The sequence below is a fragment of the Rhinolophus ferrumequinum genome, chromosome 9 (assembly GCF_004115265.2).
Source record: "Rhinolophus ferrumequinum isolate MPI-CBG mRhiFer1 chromosome 9, mRhiFer1_v1.p, whole genome shotgun sequence".
NCBI lineage: Eukaryota > Metazoa > Chordata > Mammalia > Chiroptera > Rhinolophidae > Rhinolophus > Rhinolophus ferrumequinum.
In genome coordinates this window covers 20,775,610-20,789,709 of record NC_046292.1, presented here as the reverse complement: position 1 = coordinate 20,789,709, position 14,100 = coordinate 20,775,610, and positions in this window count along the sequence as shown.

Genomic DNA, 14,100 nt, shown 5'->3' with positions numbered 1-14,100 from the left:
ATTTCCTTTATGTTTGGCACTTTTTATCTTTTGGTAAACGCTTCCTTTTCTACCTAAAGTCATAAAAAGTCTATATTTTCTTTCAAAAGCGTAGAAATGAACAGCACGAAATGCAGGACAGTAGGTTGCCTCTAGAGGTGTGTGGGGGAAGTGGCTGGTCAGGGACCTTGGGGGCATCCCTGCTCTTGGTGACATTTTAAATCTCAAGCACGGTTCACTGGTGTTTGTTGTGCACTGATGGTTCCTAACATATTGATAGATGGATAGGCACATAGATGTGGAATACAGATGCTGTTGTACATATGGAAAATTACATCAGAAATAGAAGAGATTTAATGAAGTAGTATATGAAAAGCTCCTGGCACAGGGCCCAGCACATACAAATAATGCCAGCCAGGATTGCTCGCATGCTTTCTGGAGTCGGGCACGGCACCGAGTTATCAACAAGCACAGTCTCATTTAGTTTTCACAGCAGCCCTATGCTATTTACCCCATTTTACAGATGAGGAGGCAGACACCCAGAGAAGGTAAGCGACTTGTCCCAGGTCACACAGCTAAGAAGGGGGCTGAGAGGCAAGCCCCCGTCTGTGTGACTCCAGATCATTTCCTCTCAGTCCCTGGACCCCCGCCTCTCATACAGCACGTGCTCAGTAAATGGTGAGGCTGTTCTGATCTCTTCTGTTCAGACAGCAACACTCCCTCCTACCCCCAGCCCCACCCACCAGGCTCTGGGCATCACCCTCACTGTGGCCCAGGGCAGAGCCAAAGACCACTTTGGGGCAGAAGAGCAGAAGCCTCTGTGGCTGTGACCTTGACCATCAGCATAAGAGAGAAGATGGAGAAGGAAGGAAGGAAGGAAGGAAAGGGAGGTGAGGAGGGGAAGAGAGGGGGTGAGAGAGTTGGGAGGATACAGAGAAGGAGGAGGGAGAGGGGAAAGGGGCAGAGGGTAAGGGGACAATGACGAGAGAGAGATGGAAAAGGAGACATGGAGAAGAAGGGACGGTCAGACACCAGCAAACCACAGGGAACACAGACAGAAGACCATGGACAGAGGAGAGCCGGTCAAGCTGGCTGGACAATGGTGCCCAAGGAGGCCCCGTCATGAGTGGATACTGGTCTAGAAGGCAGTCTCCAGTGGTGTACCACAGGGCTCTGCTCTCGGCCAGGCCTCTTGGCCTCCTTGGAAGAAGAACTACAAACACCAACCAACCAGACCCACAGAAGACAGGGCATGGGAGGGACACTGAACACTGCCCCAGTTTCCTGAAGTGGAAGACAAGGGTAATTACAGCTACTCCAGAAGGCTCCATGAGCATGAAATGACTCCACACCTGTGAAATCCAAGCACGACGCTGGGTCACAGGGCCCTCAAGACACCATCTTTGCCATTGACACACAGGGATCAGCTGGGATATGGCGTGGACATGCCTAGGCTTGGACGTATATGCTCGCACATCCTGCACCCCCTAGTGCACATACACACACACAACTGTCCTGAGTGACGTGCCCATTGGGCTCCTGGGGCTCCTCTCTCTTGAGGAAGATCATGTCCTCCAGTGGAGTGAAGGTCAAGGACTCGGCCGCGATCCCACCAGGCACTGCAAGGGGAAGGTGGCATGGGGCAGGGGAAAGCGGGCTTTGGAGCCAGATTCCTGGGTTCAAACTCCAGCCTTGCCATTTCCTAGCTGGTACGCTTGGACTACTCAACCTCTCTGAGCCTCAGTTTTCTCATCTGTGAAATGGGACTGATAATATTCTCATTTTATTCCCCTCTGATGGGGGTGGGGGTGGGAGCACTCAACGGGGGGAAGTGTCCTCAGTGCCCCAGCATATAGCACATGTTCAGTAAGTTCCCAATTCAATTTCTCTCCAGCTAGAGCGGAGACTGGAGGACTGGAGAGATGGGAGGAAGGATCACGGAGGAGGTGAAAGTGCACAATGGGGCACCCACTCCAGGGATAGGAGCACAGTAAGAGCCCATGCAGAAAGGCAGGGCATCTGTGCAGTCCTCCGAGTTCTTGAACCTTTGAAATGATGGCCTAGCGAAGGGGGAATGGTTTCCCCAGGTCACACAGTGAACAAATGGCAGAGCAGGACTAGAACTTAGCCGGAGCTGGGTCTTGAGCTCAGTGGCCTGCCTGTTCCTTGAGGCCAGAAACCTGTCTCCTTCACACCGTCAACTCTGCCCTCAGCCCGACACTGACCCCAGGGCTTTTGGGGTGAGGGGAGGGGGAGGTCAGTTTCAGCAGAGCCGTGAATACACTCCAGTGAAGCTCCGGCCTTTTTCCAGAAGAGCCGAATTCCATCTCAGTGAGGAAGGCGTGGTGTCTGAGGTACGAAAAAGGAGTTGTGTGACTTTGAGCAAGTACCTGGACCTCTTGCTGCCTCTAGTTCTCTCTTTATAAAATGGGATAATCGTGGTTCCTCCCTGGTAGGGTTGTTGTAAGTGCCCAGTACTGCAGGTAATGTTTCTAGTCCCTGCACACAGGAGAAGCTCGAGAAATGTGGGCCGCTGTTGTTAGGACCTGCTTTGCTGCCTCCATCTGCCTGACCTTGAGGCTGTTGTGTCCCCTCCGTGCCTATATCCACAGCCTAAAATGGGAACCATTCTAAAGACAGCACAGTGCCACAGGTTGTAAAGATCAAATGAGATTGTGAGTGATTCAAAAAAGAGAAAAAGCCCAGGATGTCTGTACACTGATCCGAATACACCAAACTCAGCATAAAGAGCTGTGCAGATGCTACTCCTGCCGGCTCAGCTGCTCCCCCTGCCCCACCCCCATCTCTCCTCAGTGGTCCCCCAGCCCCTCCAGCTGCCTGCTAATGAGCCGGAGGCTTCAGTAATGAGGCTGTTTCATCATTTAATGCGCTGGAACAGCCTCAGAGGGAGAGGAGACAGGTCCAGAGGAGGAGGGTTCCTGGCCCACTCACGGCCTGGTAGCTTCAGAGTCTGCCCACAGAATCCCTTGGGTTTGCAGTGCTCAATTAGAGGAGAGGAGCTCCCCTACAGCTCTTCCTGAAGAAGCCCCTGGCAGGATGGCATCTATGGAATTTGGAGTCAGCTTCTGAGTGGGTAACACTGACCTGTGGCATCAACTAGACTAGAAAAGTGGAGTCTGATTCCTGAGTCAACTGAATGCCAAGGCTTTATTAACAAGCCCAGTGGGCCTGTGCCCACTGGAGAAGGAATGCCAAGCTGGGTGCATAGTTGTGCCTCTCTCTTCCACCCTCTTCCAGGCAGCCAGCAGGTTCAGAGATCGGCAGACATCCTGGCCATGGGGTAGCATCCAGCCAAGCCAGTCCTGAGGGCAGAGGGGCAAGACTGGACCCTCTAGAAGGGGTGGTGGGGATGACGCAGGGAGTGAGGGCTCTCCCGAGCAGGCGGGGGTAGGGGAACATGGTGGTGAAAGGTAAGAGGGCCTGGAGAAAGGAATGTGATCAGAGCCCAGTGCCACGGAGGGGTCCATGGGGCAAAGGCTGGCGGAGACCACAGCTCAGAGGCTTAGCACTGGGGGCCTAAGTGTTGTGTCCCCTGGGCCGTTGTTGTGACCCCTGACCTGGTCAGGCCTAGCGCGGTTCCCAGGCTGACCTGAGCTGTGTATGGTTGGGGGTTTAGGGGCCTATGGGGCTGAGCCTCAGGGTTTTCCATGAAAGCAACAAACGGGAGGGTGTATTTTTAAGACTCAGTCATTTGCGGGCGTGGAGAGGCGGGTGGGGGGAGGGGTTCCCTGTCCCTGCCCAAGGAATCTCACGTCACAAAAGAGAGGGCAAGATGTACCTGGAGGGAGAAGCAGCCCAGGAGACTAGGCCACAGTTACATGGGTCATTATGGGGGGAGTTAGAGCTGCTGGTCGCAAGTGACAGAAACTCCACACCAACCAGCTCAAGCCCAAGAAGGGGTTGATGGGATCCCATGACTGAAGGTACTGGGGGAGGTGCTGGGCTCAGCAAAGTCGTTACGCCATGGTTTCTCTGTGCTCTGTACTCTGTACTCTGGTCTCCACCATGATGGCCTCATGCCCAGGCAGGCCCTCTCCTCTAAATGAACCCCCAACTCTACACTCACACCCTGCCAACTCCAAGTGTGTGGACCTTCCCAGAATTCAGTCCCATTGGCTCTTCCCTGAGTCCATCACTATGTGAAGAGGTTGCAAAATTCTGATTGGCCAGGCTTGTGGTTCAGCCCACTCCTTTCTCTGGGAGTGGAGTGACTTCTGCAGGATTCCTAGGACTGGCAAGGCCAAGCAGTAGTTCCCCAAGGAAAATACAGAAGACTGTTACCAAGGCTGGGTCCATAAGCTGGGTGAGCAAAACCATCAGATATCTACTGTGGGTGGAGTCAGAGATGGGAGTGGTGGAATTTTGGCCCCACCCAGATGTCCTTCACCATTTCAGCACACCCATCCTCCAGCTTTGATGAGTGTTGGCTGCTAACAGCTCCCAGTGGTACCCTATTCAGAGAATTGTCTTCAGCTGAAGGGAGCTGACTGCTGACTAGCTGGAAATGCTTAGAAGGTTATTCCCACTGGGGCAAAGGACAACCAACGACCAGCTGACACAGGTGCAGAAGGCCCAGCTCATTGCCTAAAGGGGCACAGCCATGTGGTCTGATAAGTGTTCCAGGGCTCCCCTGGGGCTCAGGCTGAGGCCACACCCTTGCCTGGCTCTTGTCTTCCCTCCCCTGCGTCCTTCAGTCCTCCCTCCTGAGAGGGCACCCTCCATACACCACGTTCCCATGGGTCCCCATTTCAATTTGCACTGGATTCCTGCCTGCATCTCGTGGGACCACGTCTTCCTTGTGTGGGGTCCAGTTTAAAAGGACCATGTCGCCAGGCTCTGAGAAAGGCAGGGGCTGGTGTGGGGGTCTTTCAAACCCAATCTCCTGCTGCTAACTCATCACAATTCTCCTGCATCTTCTCCAGGTCCTCCCGCAATCTACCCTCTCCGTGTAATTCCCACATCTCTCTCAGATCTGGGTTTGATTAACAGAAGGTTATAAACAAGTTCCAGAAAAAGGAAAGCCAGTGTCTCCCCAGGGCAGCCACGGTCTATTGGCAGATGGCAAATTGCTTTGCAACCAAAATGTTTTTTCGTTTTTTATTTTTGTATAGATAAATAGGACTAAACTAATTAGGATTTTTTTTTTCTTTCTTTCCTCAGGTTTTGGATGACAATGGGAGTCTCTTGATCCACAGTGAATAGGTTACCAGGTTTCAAGAAGGGATGTGTCTTTGCAATTACAGTTCATTAGTAGATTTACAAGGGAGGGAAGATGGCGGGCTGGGGGTGGGGGTCTCAGTAAGAGTAGAGTCCTCTTTTAATTTCATGATGATTTCCTGGACCAACGCTCTGTGAAAAATGAGGAAAAAGAGACCCAACTCATCCTTCTAGTCCGTATGCAAATGCAGTTGACACGGGAGAAGACAGGTCGGGGGAGGGGCCTCTGTGCTAGAAGGCTGCTCCTCCGTCCTCTGCAGCTGCCTCTGGCTGGGAGCCTCCACCACCAGAGCCCGGTTGGCATCAGGCATGCTGACCTGGAGCGGGGTCTCAGTATCTGGGGATTTGGGTCAGGGCAGCCTTGGCCCTCTATTGAACTACAATTTCTTGGGCACTTACTATGTGCTGGAGGCATTACGTGGATTTTCTAATTTAAACTTCACAGTGCTCATTTTATAAACCCATTTAACAGAGAGAGGAACTAAGGCAGACAGATGTGTGCGGGGCACTGGGTTGAGTGCAGAGTGCCCCAAAGCAGTTGAGTTGGAGCTGGAATTGGAAACCAGGCCTAATGTCTCTAACATTTCTGATATTTCTACTCCCTCTTTGCTGCCTTCTGGTGAACTTGATATTCAGTTTTTCCACCTGTGAAATGGGCTATGGAGACTGTGTAAGATGAGCTTGAAGGCTATCTTGGGCTTTAGTGTGCTGTTTTCTGAAGAAGGGGGTGTACCTGGAATGGCCGACACGAAGAGGGGCTCTGTGGTCCAGGAAGGAGGGGCTCCCTGGCGCTGGGAGTAGGGTGCGGGCATGATCAGAGAGGGCCACTTTCACCCCTGTCACTTGAGGCAAATGGGTAGACAGAATCAACACTTCAGGGTCCCCCTATGAAAGAGTCGAGGGGTTGGTGACTCACTCCGCCAGCTGAGCCACTCTCCCGACCCCTCATTCTGAAATGTCTGTGTGAAGACCCCTGGATACTGTCTCTGCTCTCCCTGGCTTCGAGCTGTCTGGAGGCCACCAGGGGGGTGTTGGCCCAGACTGACTGTTAGGGTGGGGCGGGGGCTGAGCAGGAGCCCCCAAAGAAAATGTCTTCTACTCCCCACTCTCTCAAGTTCCTAATAGCAGATGGCCAAGTTTTGACCCCTAATCACATAGTAAATGTCTCCAAGCCAATTGTCAGGGAAGAGCTCCAACCTCGTAGGGATGGCAAGAAGCAACAGACTGCAAAGGTGAGACGGCCACGGGAGCCAGCTGGTCGACGTGCTGAGCTCCATAGGTGCTGCAAGGAGGTGAGACTACAGGAATCAGAGCAACAGAGATGACATACAGCATAGCCAACAGCCCGGTTACTGCAGGGCCAGCCCTTTGCTCCAAGTCGCACCGGGAGAAGCATTGTGTCCAGATGGGGACTTGCACACCAGTGGGTTGTCTTGCAGCTGAGGAACCAAGGGCACAATACCTTTTGTAGCAAGCGGCAAGGCAGCAGGCCCTCCCCTGGGGAGTAAGCAGTCACTTGGCAGTCATGCTGTGGTCACCTTAACCAACTTGGGGAGTGTGACTGCCAGAGGAACTGCTCAGCGTTGGGATGGTTCAGCTTTGCAGTCTGGCACACTCATCAAGGACCTGCAGGGACGTCAGGGCCTGCCTCTCCCAACACAGATAAGCCACAACCTGGGCAGGGCCGGGGACATACTGGGAAACCCAAGAGATGCCTGACGGGCCTCAAAAAAAGTGTCATGAAGACAAGGCAGACGCCATAATCCAAAGGGCTGGGGTGAGTCACACTGTCCCTTACATGCTGTGTGACGTCAGGTGTGTGACTGCCCCTCTGGGTCTCAGTTTACTCACCTAGGGAATGGGGAGAATGATTCCTTCCTTGCTGGGGCATGGAGACTGGAAGGAGACTGTAAGTGCTGAGTGCAGGGCAAGTGCCGGGCAGTGCTCAAGATGGGAACTGCATGTTCCTTCCCAGGGTTTCGGGCCCAGGAACTGCATCTCAGGTACAAATCTCCCACCATGGCTTCAGGAGGTGGCGGCATCTCCTCCAGATCAAGAACTGTCCTTTCCTCCCTCATGGAAACCTACTAACGGGTCAGAACGCGTCCCCTTCCATTGCCCCCTCAGGTTTGCAGGGCCTGAAGCCACTCCTTTCTGTCTTTCTCACTCATTGTAAACTGCAAGTTGCTGCCTTACTTGGTGACAGTGCCAGGGCGTCTGATCTCTGCAGGAGGACAGTCTAGAGAGTGTGCAAGAGTGGGCCGGGAGGATGTGCCAGCGCCCCAGACCAGGCTGGGAGAATACCCGGGGGCCCTCGGAAGAGCTGAAGGACCTGATTATCAATGAGTCACCGTGCGGGCAGCAAGCCAGGCCGTCCATGGTCTCGGACTGGGCATCTGGCCGAACACTCAATGCAGGGTTTTCAGACTCCAGGATAGTGGAGGTTGGAGAAGACCCTGGAAGTCACCCAGCTGATCCCTCTCCAGGGTCCCCTAGTGTGGGCTCTGTTGCCCCAAGTCCCCCTGGGAGTCCCAGAACCCAGCCCTGGGATCCTAAGTCTTCAAATGGGTAGGGGGCCCTGGAGCCTGCAGTTCAAGGAGACCCTGGGTGGGGGGATTCTGAGTGGTCACCCTGCCTCTGCCCAGGCCTGGGAGGGAGACCTGCTCCAGCGCCCTGCACAGGAGACGCGGGGTGAGTCCCTCCCCTTCTCTGAGCCTCCTCGTCCATCTGTGAGTGGGGTGAGTGCTTCCTGCTTCCTAGGCTTCTACTCAAGGCTCAGTGAGACGCTGCCGTGGAACGTGCCTCAGCCTATGACCTACACACAGTAGGCGTGTGATTAGTGTGAATGTCCCTGAACCTCCAAATGCAAAACTTGTGACAGCTGACAGATATGGAACGCTTCCCGTGCGTGGCATTGCATTCCTCCCACTTCGGGACATGGGCACAGTGACAGCCCGTTTTACAGAAGAGAGAAGTGAGGCTCAGAGGGCAGCAGGGGCAGCGCGGGCTCGGGCACAGGCCCGTGTGTTCCACAGGCACGGCCCAAATGCCTTTTCTCCTGTAGGTGGACACACAGTGTTCCAGGAACTGCCTGTGTGAACTTGCCTGTCTGTGCAGTTACTATGGCAGCCACCACAGCTCTCAGCAAAGGGAACAGGAAATTAGGCCAGAGGGCTAACGAGGCACAAGGTTCTGATCTGTCCCCTGACAGCTCTGGCTTCACAAGGTGTCTGTCTTTCTATATCCGAGGTGGCCCAGTGACTGGGCCCTGAATCAAAGGCCAGCTGCCTCCCAGTCCAGACACTGGGCCTGGCTCAGGCCTCAGAAAGTCCTCCTTGATCCTCCCACAGTGAGTCACGCTGTTGCTGGCACCAGCCCCCACCCGTTTCCTAAGGGTGTCACTTACTGCCTGGATCATCAGTGAGCAGAGGTCCCTGAAAAGGGCCCATGCCCCAAATAGCTCCCCTGGGGCTGCCTGAGACCCACCTTGGGGCTCATTGTGGCTTCCTTTCAAGTGGCAGCTCATGGAAGACCAGAGGCTTTTCATTTTGGCAAGCCCGGGTTCGAGTCCTGGCTTTGTCGCTCCATACTGTGGTCCTGGTCACCTGGCTCCATTTCCTCATTGGTCAAGTGGGGATGACAGTGTCCTTGTATCAGAGTTAATGCAAAGAGCTGCCCAGTAATGCCTGTGAGGGCTCAGAATGCAGCAGAGTCCTGCCTGCACCTCATGCTGTGTGACCTTGGGCGCACATTTAGTCTCTCTGAGCCTCAGTTTCCTCAAAATGCTGTGAAGGTGAAATGAGGGGACAAGTCGTTGCTCCAGCCTTACCTTGTCAGAGTCTTTCTCGGCCATCTTATTTAGTTCTGAACCCTCCCGCCACTGTCCCCACCAACAATCTATATAATTTATTGATACACTATGTTTACTGTTTATTATCTGACTGTCCCACTGGCACATCAGCTCCATGAGGGCAGGGATCTTTGTTTCATATTCCAATGTACCCCACGTGCCAGCTCAGTGCCCTGCATGCAGTAAGTAGGCAAATGCTCGTTGAGTGAATACATGTTCCCCAGTGCAGGGCACGGCCCTCACTGTAGGGACACCAACAGTGACCTCCACTCTTTTCTCTTTGGCATTCTCCCTCCCCTGTGCACACCTGGACACACCTTTCCACCCAGCAGCAGGAATGGGGGTCAGGAGGTCCTGACTCTCAGCCACACCTCCTAACCGCTCAGCTCCACACAGACGGGGCACAGCTGTCCCCATTCCCACACAGGTGGACACACGTTCATGTACTCACGTACATGTCCTTCCTCCCTCTACCCGTCTGCTGTACCTGCATATTATTCAACTAGCACTTTGTGAGTACGTGCCATGTATATTGCATGACCCTCACTGGGCACCACTGAGAGAGGAGGGTTGAAGAAATTCCCTTAGACTAATGAGGTGCCGGTTGTACAGGGATCCCGGAGGGTGTTCCCTCTGAGGAGCTCATTCTAACGGGGGTGGTTGAGGGGGGATGTAAACAGGCAGGTGGGAGGTGACAGAGTAGCCTGGGGGAGAGGCGGAGATGGGGTGCAGAGAGTGAGTGTGGCAGGGAAGGACTTCCTGGAGGAGGAGACAATTGTGCTGAGTGCAAAGCTAGGGCAGCCGAAGTCTCGGAGGTGATATCGACATTTCACAGGTGGAAGGTCGGAGAAGTGGCCCTTTGTTCCTGAGGGTCAAGCTGTGCACAGGCTTCCAGGCTGAGCCTCAGACTGGAAAAGGCTGGAATACCTGAGCCAGAGCTCATGGGAGCCTCTGCCCTACCTCTCCTTGGTGAGGGTCCGAGCCTCCCCTGCCAGCTCGCAGGGGCTCGGGACTGGCCGGGTTGGGGCTATTTCCAGGGGGCTCCTGAGGTGCAGAGGACAATGGCTGTCCCAGTCCCCACAGCCAAGTCTGCAGGGCTTTGGGCTTTGGGTTCTCTCTCTGCCACAGGTGCCCTCAGACCCCAACCTTTCTGTGGAAGTCAGGGTATTGGGGAGGGGCTACTCTGGGCCATTCTGGAGGGCCGAGTGTGGATCCTTCTAAGCATCCACCATCCATCCACCATCCATCCATCATCCACCATCCATCCACCATTCATCCATCATCCATCCATCCACCATTCATCCATCATCCATCCATCCACCATTCATCCATCATCCATCCATCCACCATTCATCCATCCACCACCCATCCACCATTCATCCATCATCCACCATCCATCCATCATTCATCCATCCATCCATCCATCCATCCATCCATCCATCCATCCATCCATCATTCATCCATCCATCCATCCATTCATCCACCCACCCATCCATTATACTTAGTGCAGCTGTTGCTGTCTGTACAGGGGTGACCAGTGGAGGGACCTGGGCCATTCTGGAGGACCAACTATGGATCTGGCCTCCTCCGGAATTCCAGCCCCTCCTGCTTGGTCTCCCATTTCTCCCGTCCCTGGGATCCATTCCTTTCCAGAGAAACCAAACTGAACCTGCAGGACAGCCGTTGCTCAGAGCCCCTGAGAGCCACCAGATTAAACACTGCATACAGGTGAAGACCTCTGTGCGGAGAAGGGCGAGTGGATCAGGAAATCAAACAGGACTGAAATGAAAGTGGGCTTTTGGCTTCCACGCTACTTCTATCTAGGGAGACGCACCAGAGGTTCCACTCAGCAGAGGCTGCATCCTTGTCACGCGCTCGTGAGTAACACGGCAGGAAAACACCAGAGGAGCGTCTGCCCAGGTGCTGGCCTCATGGCTCTGTCACCTGGGGCCTCAGGACCCAGTTAACCCAGCATGCGGGGACCTGGAGGGTGTGTGAGCAGGTGAGGAGAGGGGCGGGAGGAGCGTAGAGTCAGGGACTCCCGGGGACCCACATCTTAGTGCTGAGAGGAGCTTGCAGGTCATTGCCCTGGGATGTCCTTCTGCGGGCGCCGAAACCTGAGCGCAGAGGGTCTTGGAACCTTCCTTCTCTCACACAGTCGAGGATTTTCAGAGCTGTCAGTCTTTTCATGGCATCTGTGATGCACAGAATCTTGGAATTAGAGTTTCTTTCAGAGACTCAAAGAAACTTTCATAAAATCTTTGAATCTCACAATCTGAGCATCTGGTCCCTTTCACAGGATCCTAGAATGCTAGAACCACAGAATCATTTGTGGACTCACAGGCCTGAGAGTCTCAAGTTAAGGAATCTCTAGAGAAGGCCTGGAACCTCTCCTACAGCTTACTGGACCCATGGAATCACAGAATCAATCCAGAGAAATGTGGGGTTGAAATAGACATCCTGGAGTCAGAATCTTAGCACAGGAAGATTAGTCCACCCCAGTTATGCAGGAAGCACCCTCTTCACTGTCTTGTGATAACTTGAACTCCTGTAGGGACGGGGAGCTCACCACCTGACAGGAGAACCTGCCCCACTCTAGGGCCTGTCTGGTTGCTGATGCTGAGCTTAAATCTGCTCCCATGTCACCCCGCTTTCTCTTGGCCCCTCCTGAGAGCTGAACATGTGACCACATGAAGTGGATACCGACACAGAGGCTTAACCTAGGCAAGCACAGCTCGATCCTTCTGGGGTCTGTCTCTCTCTGGGGCAGAGTTGGGCATCAGGACACTGGAATGGGATGGGGCCATTCGGATCACCTCAACCCACTTCTGTGCACCAAAAGAGCAAGAGAAGAATTCTATCCGCTCCTCTCCTTGAGGAGAGACCTGTTCGGGAGAGAGGCAGACAGACAGGAAATGACCAGGAGGAAAGGAGGCTCAGTAATGCCCTGGAAGGGCATGAAGGAAGGAGTGATGCCCCTCCTCAGGGGTTGGGAGAATGTCCAGAGCCAGGGGTGGGTGGACAGGTTGGTTTGTGTGTTGGCTGACCTGGTCAGTTATCCCAGCCCTGCCACTGACCACTGGGTGACTTTGGAATAGTTATTCAACATCTCAGAGTCTCAGCTTCTCCATCTGTAAAATGGGCTAATGCAGCCCAGTCTGTGATTGGTGCCGGGCTGCAGTGGGACTCACTGAGAGTACTCATCTCTCAGCAGGGCCCTTGGCACATGGCAGGAGGGCAAATATACTAGCTCCCTCCCCCACCCCACCATCCATGCTGGGCTTGGGGGATGAGCAGGATTTCTCCAGATGGAGAAGACATGGAAAGGTATTCCTGGCGAAGGGAATAGCCTGTGCAAAGGCCTGAGAACCACAGGCATGTCAGGAGTAACATGGAGAGCAGCACATAGTATTCTTGGAGTGTCGGGATGTGGGGCTGAAGCTGCAGGCATGGTCTGAGGCGTAGGGGAACCCTGGATGCCACTATCCAGATGGGTGGAATGAGGGCGCTGGCAGCCGTGGCAGGCAGAGGTGGTCTCCTGCAAAGACAACCCACCCTCCTTTGGCACCCAGCCTCAGCCTGGGGACAGAGGGCAGCCACCCTGCCTCCTGGGGCCCCACTGGCCAGGCGGCGTCAGGAAAGTCAAACAAACTAAGACATGTCAGAAACAATCATCAGGAAAGATGAAATCTGCTAGCTCCCGGCCAACACCCAGCCTTAACCACACGGACTGATTTGATGGTGAAACCCAGCACCGGAACATTGGGGTAATTTAGGAGGATCTGGCAAGGTTTTACTCTGACATAAAGAGCTGGATTTTATTAAGTCTTCTTCAAACGTCAACTGGGGATTAAAGAAGGCCAAGTCTCCTGACGAGCCTGGGCCAAAGCAATGGCCATGGCAGATCTGGGAAAGCAGCCAGAGGCGCGTTGCGGGGGCCTGGTGTCTGGGCTGGGATCTCAGTTCTGCCTCCATGAGCTGTGTGACGTCGGGCAAGTTAACTAACCTCTCTGGCCCCTCCTAGGTGCAGTGAGATTGACGACGGAGCTCTCCCCCAGGGCAGCAGCACAGACTGAAGGAGACAGTGCGGGAAGACGTCTGCTTCCTAGCGCCTGCGTATGTCCCTCTGCCTTCCGTTCCTCAGGGTCCATTCATGCCTGCTCTCTCCTTCACATCTGTCCATTCAGGTCCCTGCACTCGTCCAATCAGGCATGGATTCACCTCCTGTCAGTCTCCTGCTCCTCCTCTTCAGTGCATTCATTCATTTGTGCGTCAGACGGGCTCCACCCTGCTGTCCAGTCCTTCCCCAGCCTGTGGAAGACGCCCCAGCCCCGTGGGTGACTGGTCTCAGCGGTGAACAGCCCCGGGCCCTCCTGTGGCGTGAAGGGGGCAGGGCAGTTCAAAGAGCTTGGTGTGACTCCTTTGGATCTCCTGTCCCCAGGGCCCCGCTTGCCTCTCCCCTCCACACCACCCCCTGTCAGTCAGGGACTGGGCATTAATGGGGGGGCCCTGGAGGGCAGGTCAGAGCAGCCCATCGGGAGGAGCGCCCACTACCCTCAGGGTTTCTGTGAGACCTGGGCCACACCACTGCCTTCGCTCTGTCCGGGAACGTCCCTTCAGCTCTGGGGAGGGTGTCTGAGCACCCAGGAGCTCTGGGCTGGGAATTCTGCCTCTGGTGCATTTGCAGAGAACAGAGGCCATAATCTGTCCTATGACTCATGACCCCAGCTTTCTAGTGTAAGAACACAGATGGCGAAAGTACAGAGATACAGAGAGTAAAGATAAACATGGGTTCATGTTTCCTGAGTCCCTTTTTCTGACCAGGAAAGAGGTAGGTGGGGAGGCAAGCGCAAGGGGAGGGGGGGTCCGCAGTGCTGGTCTCAGTCAGGTGGGCTCTGCTGCTCCCGAGGCAGGGAGAGGGACCTTTGCAGCTCCATTGTCTGTGTTACTGTGCTCTAGGGCATCCTACAGCTAAACACACAGTCGGTTGCTTTAATTAATCAATGTTTTTGTGCTTTTGTTTTTGGGCCTGT